The sequence below is a fragment of the Pipistrellus hanaki genome (genome assembly GCF_964339955.1).
Source record: "Pipistrellus hanaki genome assembly, chromosome: X".
Classification (NCBI taxonomy): domain Eukaryota; kingdom Metazoa; phylum Chordata; class Mammalia; order Chiroptera; family Vespertilionidae; genus Pipistrellus; species Pipistrellus hanaki.
Genome location: NC_140524.1, coordinates 23,872,763 through 23,884,817, shown reverse-complemented (window position 1 = coordinate 23,884,817; position 12,055 = coordinate 23,872,763).

Here is a 12,055-nt window from a genome sequence, read left to right as displayed (position 1 = left end):
ACCTTTGAATTTCAAAGGAAACATGTAGCATTATAAGCTCCACAAACCTCAAATTTCAGGAGGAAAAATAATGATGATCAAACATAATATGTATCTGAAACTTCAATGAGATCCACCTGCCACCACCAAAAACAGGAACACTGATTTTCATCATGATGGGTTTGCAAGTTTAGATTTTTTAAAAAATGAAATGCCTTTTGACGGGTAAAAATCACTAAATAAAATGTATTTGTTGTGGGATTTAAAGAAAAAAATCTGCAATAGATTCCCCATAGACAGTAATAGTGGATTTCTGGTGAAATATCAGATGTTTATTTTTAAAAGGATCCAACTCTCAACAACATTTACTCTATTTGATTAACATACATGTTCTTATACAACAAAACCAATAGCTGTATAAGCGTGCCAGGAGCTGTTCATCTGCTTCTAACAGGAACCCCCTTACCTCAGCTGAGGGGATATCCATTAAGTCGTATTGAAAATATCTGAATGCTTTTTAGCATTCTGCTTACTTTCCCATCCCCAAGTTTCTCCAGCCCCCAATCTTCTGCATGAGCCCTTCTTCTCAGCCATCTCTCTCAGGACACAGCAGTGGCCCAAGATAGCTCTACCTGCCAGGTCTAGTTAGGGGCTGGATGGAGCCAGGCCAGGACCTATTCTTATCTTCAAAACCCTGATGTGCCCTCTTGGCAATGAATTCAGAGCACATCTGTTGGCCTGCACTGCATTCCCTGGGAGAGTCTTGAAATTGGTCTTTCTCGACACTCTCTTTTTCAAAGTTCAGCTGGAGAGGCACAGAGTAGTTTGCTTTCCCACACATTCCTGGTGGAGTCCCCTTTCAGAGGATTGCTTCAGTTCCAATTCCTGGCTGGCTACACAGAATGCAGATTCACGTTTACTTATATTAGCTTCCAACTGATCTGCATTTACACTTCCTGTGATAAACCGGCACCATTGGTACCATGAATTAGGTAAAACACATGAAGAAAGTTCAAATTGGGTCATGTTTTATTCAAGTAGGTATTCTTGAAGGCTCATTTTTCTTCACCTTTGAGACCTGACTGGTATTTTCTAAGGTTACAAATTCCTCAGACACAGAACTCTGCTTTGAGCATTGGTTATTTAACTGGATAGCATCCATTACTCAAGAAAGCCAAGAACAAGGTAGCACTTTCCCCTCTGATGTTTGAAGATTGTGGACCTGTGACAGTATTGTGAGAGTAAACAGCATCTGAAGGCTGCTAAACAGAGTTTGGTGTTGAAATAAAGCCTTACAACACAGTTCATCAAGATTCATGATCAGTTTTTACACTTGGCTCTACAAGGCATGATAATCAAGGCATGTTAAAGCCTGGATGAGGCCCATGTTGGTCCAGAGATTATTAATGGAAATGGCAGCAACTAGTCAGATTTCTACAAATTTAACATAGTTATTGTAGGAAGAAAGCTCTGGAAGGAGAGAAGGAAGGAGAGTTTGTTGTCCTTTGTTCTTTCCTGTTGAAGGAAGACAGTCATTGCCCCTGACTGATCTTCCCCAGCAGAAAAATCCACTGCTGCTATCAGTCAACTTTCTATCAGGAGAATTGAGTCCACATATATCCCTGTCTGGTCTGGAGTTTGTGCCATCTTAAACCAAGTAGTCCCAGGACCCTAGGGCAACTTCTGATCCACGGGAACCATGAGCCTGTCAATAGGTTCTTCTGGAATGCCTGCCACAGAGTGAGGATATTCAGTTCGTGGGTGCTCCTGGGTTTTTCATTTAAAGGTCTGAAGGGCCTCAGGAGAGCTTTCTGTTTCACTTACTTTGTGTCTTTCTTTCCCTCTTTCCAGCCAAGTTGGAGGTGAGATTTTAAAATATCCTCTTCCTTTGTCTTCTTCCATATGAGTGAAATATGGTTCTGGTCATTCTCTGACTGGCTTATTTCACTTAGCATAATGTTCTCCAGATTCATCCATGCTGTCACAAAGGGTAAAATTTCTTCCTTTTTATGACTAAGTAGTATTCCATTGTGCACTCATGTACTGATGGACATTTGAGCTGCTTCCAATCTTGGTTGCAATGAATATAGGGGTGCATATATTCTTTTGAATTAGTGCTTCAAGTTTCTTCAGATAAGTTCCAAGAAGTGGATTGCTGGTTTAAGGCATTCTATTTTTAATTTTTTTTTTTTGAGGAAAATTCATACTGTTTTCTATAGTGGCTGCACTGGTCTGCATTCCCACCAGCAGTGGAATGGGTTCCTTTTTCTCCACATCTTTTCCAGCACTTGCTGTTTGTTGATTTATTGATGTCAGCCATTATTACATTTTTAAGTGCATTTAGAGTCTACCCAAAAAATCCATGATAATCTCCCTATTTCAAAATCCTTAATTAATCACACTTGGAAATACTCTGTTTCCATATGAAGCAATATTCATAGGTTTGGGAGATTAGTATGTGGATGTCTTTCAGGGGAAATATTTCATCCTATAATATCTCCTAAAGGCAAGTATGGGTGTTGCTGAGAGTGTGGTCTGGTGCTGTCAGAGGAGCATATCCCAAAGATGTTGTTAAAGCCTGGATGAAGAACTCATGTACAGAGCCAGATGGAAATCTCATGGCCAGAGGGTTCAAGATGAAGACTAACAAATTTGGTCATGACAATTCTATAAACAGTTGGGGTGTGCATACATGGAATGGGGAAAGGAGGCTATCCTCATGGCTTGGTTGATTCCTGTTTCTGATACATGCTTCCATGAGCCTCAGAAGGGGGCCTTGAGAAGAATCAGCGTCTCAGGAGCAAGCTTTATATGTCTATGTGAGTGTAGAGACATGGCAGTGTAGAATCCACTTCTACTAAATGTAGATGAAAGGGTGAACCCCACATCTCTATCTTGCCTTTTACGTTAGGAAAAGTTGAATATTCATGCCATTGAAAGGCCTGCACAAGAGTTCCTTTCTGCCCTATGAGTGTCCTAACTGACTATTCCTTTTAATGTTCCCATGGCCCCTGTTTATGAGCATGCCCAGGTCTCCAATTAATTCTCTCCAAGGTCAGTCAATAGCTGTAAGGTGGGAAAATCTTTGCGAATGAAAAATCAGAATTCTCTCTAACTCCAACTCTTTAGTTTTTACTGAAAGGTTTCTTTCTTTGTATTAAAGATGATGGAATCAGCATCAAACATTCCGTGGAAACATTTTATATTTTGTGACTTCATAATATTTTCAGTGACTGCTATAATGCACTGGGAACTGTTTGTCAAATTATTTTTTTCTTTAATTTTCGCTCTCTTGTAGCCATGAACATTTTTAAAAGCCAAATATTAATGTCATGTTTAATCCATTATTATTTCAAAACTACCAGAAAGACAAGATAGCACCCATTCATTGGCTAAATCACAAAACCCATGGTACTATCCATGGCAAAACCTAACAATTAAGAGAGCTAATTTTATATATTCCTGGCTCTTGCTTATCTTCTGGAGAAAATGAAGAATGGGTGTTTCAGAATGCCACCATCTTACAGTGCTGGGTGGGGCTTTGTAACAGACATTCAGCCAAGGCCTCTTATTTAGAAAACTTGGAGTTACAGAAACCACTTACCATACGTGCAGCTGGCAGCTCACTCACATATTTATCCAACCGCTCAATTTACCCCAGCAGAACAGGAGGAAAAGTAGCACCCTCTTCAAGACGGAAAAGTGCATTCCATATTCTGAAGTTTCCTTTGCAGTCTAGGAGCCTGGGCCTAGAGACACTGCTCTGTGTGGTCTGATTACCCACAGGAATAATATCCAGGGCATCTAGAAAACCAGCATTTGAAACCTGCACTTACTGAGCCAGACAGGACCAGGTGTGGTGCAGAGAAATTCAGAGAATGTGAAAGCCAGAATTAACATCCAAGTTTATCTAGTTTAGATTTGCAAATTGGTAGCCCCTCAGGTGGAATCACCACACAAATATTTTGTTTGCCCCAAAGAGGTTTTTTTTTTTCTTTTTTTTTTTTTTTTTTTAAATTGAATTATATGCCAATATTTAAAATCCATGGTTTTGGCTTTTTGTGGAAAACCAGGATCTGACCACCACAGGCCCTTGTTATCCTATGACAACAAGAAGCTGGATCTACTACCACCTCTCCTTTTAGATGGGTCAGGTATTCTCCAATTCATCATAACAATTCGTTGGCCTGGCCTTCTTTAATAATTTATATTGCCTGCTGGGACCCATTGGGTATTTGAGTTTTCAGCTGTTGCCATGTTTCAAATTGCCCCCCTAAAAATGTGAAGCTGAAACTCACAAGAGTACAAACGATACAGACAAAGGCAACCTGTCTTGATTGGTAAGGCTGATTTCCTAAACCAGCACATTAGAGTGGAAAGAGTGTGAACCCAGAGATGGAAGCCTTCTTTTTAACTCCTGGCTCCACCACTTACCTAACCATGTGGCTCTGACCAAATGAATTTCCTTGTGTATAAAATGGGCATAACCAGAGTACAGATGAAATGAGAAGGGATATATGGCAACCTTTGGCGCAGGCACATAGCATGGGATCAATAGCTCTAATTGTCTTCATCCTTCTTTCCCTCCCCTACATCGTTCATCCTCTTCAAATATCTCTGGAAAATCATGAAGGTAATGTAGTATCATTGAGATTGCCCTAACAGCCACAAAAGCTTATTTTTATAGCTTTATTGAGATATATCTTATGTACCATAAATTGACCCATTTTAAGGTGCACAGTTCAGTAAATTTTAGTATTTTCAGAGTTGTGCAGCAATCACCACTATTGAATTTTATGAAATTTTGAACATCATCCAAAATAAACCTGTATAAATTAGTTCCCATTTTTCCCCCTATCCATTTAGATCTAGGTAAATACTAATTTACTTTCAGGCTTTATGGATGTCCCTTATTCTGGGCATTTCATTAAAATGGAATCATATAATACATGGACTTTTCTGACTGGCTTTTTTCACTTAGCATAAGGTTCATCCAAGTTATAACATGAATTAGTACACTATACCTCTTTATCCAGTTTCACTTTCCACATTTTCAGTTAACTGAAGTAAACCACAGTCTGAAAATATTAAATGGAAAAATGTCAGAAAAAAACAATTCATAAGCTTTTGATTACACCCTGTTGTGAGTGGTGTGATAAAAATCTCCTACCAACCTGCTCTGCCCAGATTGGGACTTTAATCATCCCATTGTCCAGTATATCTATACTGTATATGCTACCAGCCCATTGTCAGTCACTTAGTAACTGTCTTGGTTATAAAATTGACTGTCACAGGATGACAGTGCTGTGTTCAAGTAACCCTTATCTTATATAATAAAAGGCTAAAATGCAAATTGACCAAGCAGTGGACTGGTCGTGCACTGACCACCAAAGGGCAGATGCTCAATGCAGGAACTGCCCTCTGGTGGTCAGTGCACTCCCACAGAGGGAGAGCCACTCAGCCAGAAGCTGGGCTCATGGCTGGGGAACACAATGATGGTGGCAGGAGTGTCTCCCGCCTCCATGGCAGCACTAAGGATGTCTGACTGTTGGCTTAGGCCCACTCCCCGGAGTGGGTCTAAACTAGCATTTGGATATCCCCTGAGGGCTCCTGGACTGGAGAGGGAGCATACTGGGCTGAGTGATGCCCCTTCCACTACACTAATTTTGTGCACTGGGTCTCTAGTTTTACCTAATAATATCTCATTCACTTTATCTCATCATGTAGGCATTTTATCATCTCATCACAACAAGAAGGGTGAAAACAGTACAGTATTTAGAAAATGTGAGAAACTATATTCCCATAACTTTTATTATAATATATTGCTATAATTCTATTTTATAATTAATATTGTTAATCTTTTACTGTGTCTAATTTATAAATTAAACCTTAACATAGGTATATATGTATTTTAAAAACATAGTATACATAAAGTTTTAGTTCTATGTGAAGTTTTAGGGTATCCACTGGGGGTCTTGGGATCTATCTTCAAGGGATAAGGGGGTACTACTGTACTTTATTTCTTTTTATGGCCAAACAATATTCCATTCTGTGGGTATACTACATGTGTTTATCAATTCATCCATTGATGGTCATTTGGGCTGTTTCTATCTTTTGGCTATTGTGAATTAAGCAATGAACGTTGGTGAACAAGTATCCGTTTGAGTCCCTATGTTTAACTCCTTTGAATGTATACTCAGAAGTAGAATTATTGGGTTATATAGAAATTCTATATTTAGCTTTTGAGAAACTGCCAAACCATGGACAAGTTTTTATGTGGACATATGTTTTCAATTCTCTTAGGTATATACCTAGGAATCTAATTGTTGGGTCATATGAAACCTATATATTTAACATTTTGAGGAACTTGCAGACTGTTTCCCAAAACAGCTGCACAACTATACATTCTCATCAGCAATGTATGGGAGATCAAATTTCTCCACACCCTTGCCATCATTTATTATTATGTGAAGTGGTATCTCATTATGGTTTTGATTTGCGTTTCCCTAATGGATAATGGTGGTGTTGAGCATTTTTAAAAACATTTATTAGCCATTTGTATAGCTTAAGAGAAATGCTTATTCAGATCCTTCACCAATTTTAAAATTAGATTATTTTTCTTTTAATTGAGTTGTAAGAATTGTTTACATATTTCATATATATGTCCGTTATCAGACATACAATTAAAAATATATTTTCCCATTCTGTAGGTTATCTTTTCATGTTTTTGATGTATCATCTGAAGCACAAACTTTTAAATTTTGATGATATCCAATTTATCTATTTTTTTTCTTTTATTACTTGTTCTAAGTAACCATTATCAAATCCAATGTCATAAAGATTTGCCCTTATTTTTTCTTCTTAGAATTTTAGCTCTCACATTTAAGTCTTTGAGTCCTTTTGAGTTAATATTGGATATGGTGTTAGGTAGTGGTCCAATATCATTTTCTTCATGTGAATATCCTGTTGTCCTAGCACCACTTGTTGAAGAGGCTATTTTATTTTCTAGTGAATGGTCTTGACACCCTTGTCAAAAATCAATGTATAAGTTTACTTTTGGATCCTCAATTCTGTTCCATTGATCTATATGTCAATCCAATTCTAGTAACACACTGTCTAGTTTACTGTTGCTGTGTAGTAAGTTTTAAAATATGTTAGTGTGATTCAACCAACTTTTTTATTTTTAAAATATAGTTTTGGGTATTATTGCATTTCTATTTCTGCCAAAAAAAGGGAGCTGAGATTTCTATAGGAATAGTTTGGATTTGTAAATCAATTTGGATAATATTACCATGGTTAGATCCTTGGACTTTTTCAGCAGCAATAGGCCCTGTTAGCTTCTCCATCAGTGCCTGGTATTTAGGGGGTAATGTGCTATAGTAGCCAGAGAATCCAATGTTTGTTAATTACTTAAGTTTCATATGAGTCTTGGACTGTATTTTCCACTACAGAGTCCACTGGCCACCTGTGGCTATTGAGTACTTGAAATGTTACTAGACGAAATTGAGATGTGTTGTACATTGAAAGACACATCTGATTTCCAAAATTTATAATAATTAGAAATATTTTATAAATAATAAGATTGATTACATGTTGAAATGATATTTCAAGTATATTAATTTAAAATATATTATTGAGAGAAAAGAAGATGGCAACATAGGTAAACACCTAAACGGATGCCTCACACAACAATTTCAAAACTACAACTAAAAGACAAAATGAACATCATCCAGAACCACAGGAAAGCTGGCGGAGTAGAAATTCTACAACTAGAAGAAAAGAGGAAAGCACACTGAGAATCAGAGGAGCTATAAAAGGCTGAGGTATGGAGACATGCACATGGGTGGCTGAGTGCCTGACTGGCTTTCTCTAGCAGGAAGGAGACAAAAGCTCCTGACTGCTCTGAACCCCAGTTCCAACTGCACTGAACCCCAGTTCTAGGTGAGACCCTGGGGACCCAGGCTTATATAGGGAGAATATGGACGGTCAGGCAGAAACTCAGGGGAGCCATGAAAGGCAGAGGTCTGGAGGTATGTGTGTGAGTGTGTGAAGAGAGGACTGACTGTTGAGTGTGCCACTGGTTTCTCTAGCAGGTGGGAAATGGAAGCTCCTCCACTATGCTGAACTCCAGTGCCGGGCAAGAATCTGGGAATCCAGATTCATTGGGGGAGAAACTAAACTGTCTGGAATTGGGGGAAACTCAAGGGTGGCTTACTCTTAGAAGTGCTTGCAGCGATTACCTAGGTACACTGAGACCCAGGGGCCTCATAGGGCAGGGCTGATGGGACGCCAAGACTATCTGCTTAGCCCTGAGACTACACCCAATCCAAGATGAGAACAGAGGCTTTTGCAATTTTGCAAGTCTTGTCTCATAAGGCTGTCTCCAGCACAGAAGTTCTCAGGGCGTAGACACAGCTGATCCTCACAGCCAATTGGCCTGGAGGTCAATTCCTCCCAGTGATACCAACAACAATCAACACTAAACTACAACAAGGCTGTACACACAGTCCATAAAGGGGTTCAACAAGAGTGTCCACCTCAGGTAACTGGGGAGGCCGATCCATTCAGCCATATAGGACACCTAGCAAACAAAGCTACCCTACAACTCAGGGAAGCAGCAAAAATGCATAGACAAAGAAACAGATCACAAATGAAAGAAATGGAGGAAAACAAATGACTGGATATAGAGTTCAAAACCACGGTTATGAGGTTTTTAAAGAATTTCCTAGAAAAGGCTGATTAATTTAGTGAGACCTTCGAAGATATGAAAAAGGACCAATTAGAAATTCAACATACACTGACTGAAATAAAAAATATTATACAGAGACCCAACAGCAGACCAGAGGAATACAAGAATCAAGTCAAAGATTTGAAATACAAAGAAGTAAAAAACACTCAACTGGAAAAGCAAAAAGAAAAAAGAATAAAAAAAGTTGAAGATAGTGTAAGAAGCCTCTTGGACAACTTCAAGCATACCAACAGCAGAATAATGGGGGTGCCAGAAGAAGAGAGAGAGCAAGAAACTGAAAACCTATTTGAAGAAATAATGATTGAAAACTTCCCCCACCTGGTGAAATAAATACAAGTCCAGGAAGCACTCAGAACCCCAAACAAAATAATCCAAAGAGGACCACACCTAGACATATAATAATTAAAATGCCAAGGGCAAAATACAAGGAGAGAATATTAAAAGCAGCAAGAGAACATGTTAGTTACTGCTGAGACCGGTTTGGCTCAATGGATAGAGCGTCAACTTGGGGACTGAAGGGACCCGGGTTCGATTCCGGTCAAAGGCATGTACCTTGGTTGTGGGCATATCCCCAGTAGGGGGTGTGCAAGAGGCAGCTGATCGATGACTCTCTCTCATCGATGTTTCTAACTCTCTATCTCTCTCCCTTCCTCTCTGTACAAAATCAATAAAATATATTTAAAAAATAAATAAATAAAAAATTGTCTTTAAAAAAAGAAAATGTTAGTTACCTACAAGGGAGCACCCATATGATTGTCAGTTGATTTCTCAACAGAAACTATGCAGGCTAGAAGGGAGTGGCAAGAAATATTCAAATTGATGAATAGCAGGTACCTACAACCGAGATTACTCTACCCAGCAAAGCTATCATTCAAAATTGAAGATCAGATAAAGAGCTTCACAGATAAGTAAAAGGTAAAGGAGTTCATCAACACCAAACTAGTATTATATAAAAGTAGAGGCCCGGTGCACGAAATTCATGCATAGGAGTGTGTGTGTGTGGGGGGTGTCCCTCAGCCAACCTGCACCATCTCCAATCTGGGGCTCCTTGAGGGATGTCCTACTGCTTGTTTAATTTAAAATATACTATTGAGAGAATATCCTCTGGGATTGGGCCTAAACGGGCAGTCGGACATCCGTCTCACAATCCAGAACTGCTGGCTCCCAACTGATCACCTACCTGCCTTCCTGATTGCCCCTAACTGCTTCTGCCTGCCAGCCTGATCAGCCCCTAGCCACTTCCATGCCAGCCTTATTGATGTCTAACTGCTCTCCTGCCAGCCTGTTTGCCCCCAACTTCCCTCCTCTGCTGGCCTGGTCACCCCTAACTTCCCTCCCCTGAAGGCTTGATTACCCCCAACTACCCTCCTTTGAAGGCCTGGTCCCTCTCACTGCCCTCCCTTGCAGGCCTGGTCTCTCCCAACTGCTCTCCCCTACTGGCCATCTTGTGGTGGCCATCTTGTGTCCACATAGGGGCAGGATCTCTGACCACATGGGGGCAGCCATATTGTGTGTTGGAGTGATGGTCAATCTACACATTACTCTTTTATTAGGTAGGATAGAGGCCTGGTACATGGGTGGGGGTCAGCTGATTTGCCGTGAAGGGTGTCCCGGATCAGGGTGGGGGTTCCTTGGGCATGGGGTGGCTTGGGTGAAGGGCCTATGGTGGTTTATAGTCCGGCCATGCCCTCTGGTGACCCAAGTGGAGGCCCTGGTATCTGGAATTTATTTACCTTCTACAATTGAAACTTTGTAGCCTGGAGCAGAGCCAAGCCTCCTGATCACTCCGCTTCCAGCAGCCATTTCTATTGGGACTTATGTATCTTCTATAATTGAAACTTTGTAGCCTTAACCAGAGGTCTGCGCTGGCCAGGGTGTGCAGGAAGCTTTGTTTCCTCCATTGCCAGGGGCAACCCTAGCCTGCTCTCTCCAGCTCTGTGGCTGCTGCCATTTCCATTTGGATTTGTTTACCTTCTATAATTGAACTTGGTAGCCTTGAGTGGAGGCTTAGGCTGGCAAGGGCAGGTGGAAAGCTTGGCTTCTTCCATTGCCTGGGAAAATGAAGCCTCCCTCCTGCTCTCTGAGGCCATAGCCATCTTGATTTGGTTTATTTGCATACTCACTCTGATTGGCTGGTGGGCATGGGTGGTGGGAGTGGCTTGTGGGTGTAGCAGAGTGATGGTTAATTTGCATATCGCTCTTTTATTAGGTAGGATGCTGAAAGGTATACTTTAAGAAGAGGAAGAAGAAGAAAAAGGAAAAGGTAAAAATTATGAATAATAAATACATATTTATCAACAAGTGAATCAAAAAATCAAGTGAATTAAAAATCTGATGAACAGGATAAACTGTTGAATATAATAGAATCAGGGGCATAGAAAGGGAGTGGACTGAAAATTCTGAGGGGAAAAGGGGTGTGGGTGGGTGCAGGAAGAGACTGGACAAAAATTGAACACCTATGGATGAGGACAGTGGCTGGGGGTGGGGGGGTTAAGGGAAGAGGGTGGGGTAGGAACTGGGTGGAGAGGAGCTCTGGAGGGAAAAAGAGGAACAATTGTAATAATCTGAACAATAAAGATTTATTAAATTTAAAATAATAAATAATAAAAAATAAAATAAAATATACTATTGAAATATTTTTATCTGTTTCTTTTTACTTTTTTAATGTGACTAATAGTAAAATTTAAAATATTTGTGTGGCTTTATTATATTCCTTCTAGTGGCCCGGTGCATGAAATTCATGCATGGGTGTGTGTGTGTGTATGTTCCTCAGCCCGGCCTGTACCCTCTCCAATCTAGGACCCCTCAAAGCATGTCCTACCGCCAGTTTACAGGGATTGGGCCTAAACCAGCAGTCAGCTATCCCTCTCACAATCTGGGACTGCTGGCTCCAGCCACTTACCTGCCTGCCTGCCTAATTGCCCCTAACCATTCTGCCTGGTGGCCTGCTTGCCCCCAAATGCCTCCCCCCCCCCACTAGCCTGATCACCCCCAACTGGCCCCAGTGCCAGTCTGCTCACCTCCAACTGCCCCTGTGCTGGCCTGCTTGCCCCCACCTTGCCTCTCTACTGGCCTGCTCACCCCCAACTGCCCCCTTGCTGGCCTACTCACTCCAAACTGCCTCCCTTCCGCTGTCCTGATCACCTCCAACTGACCCCCACTGATGGCCTGCTCACCTCTAACTGTCCCCCCCCATTGATAGTCTGCTTACCCCAATGGCCCCTGCCATCCCATCTTGGCCTGATCACCCCTCAGCAACCCAAGGTCCCAGCCCCTCCTTTTTTTCTTTTCTTTCTTTCTTTTTTTTTTTTTTTCAGTGCCTACTTG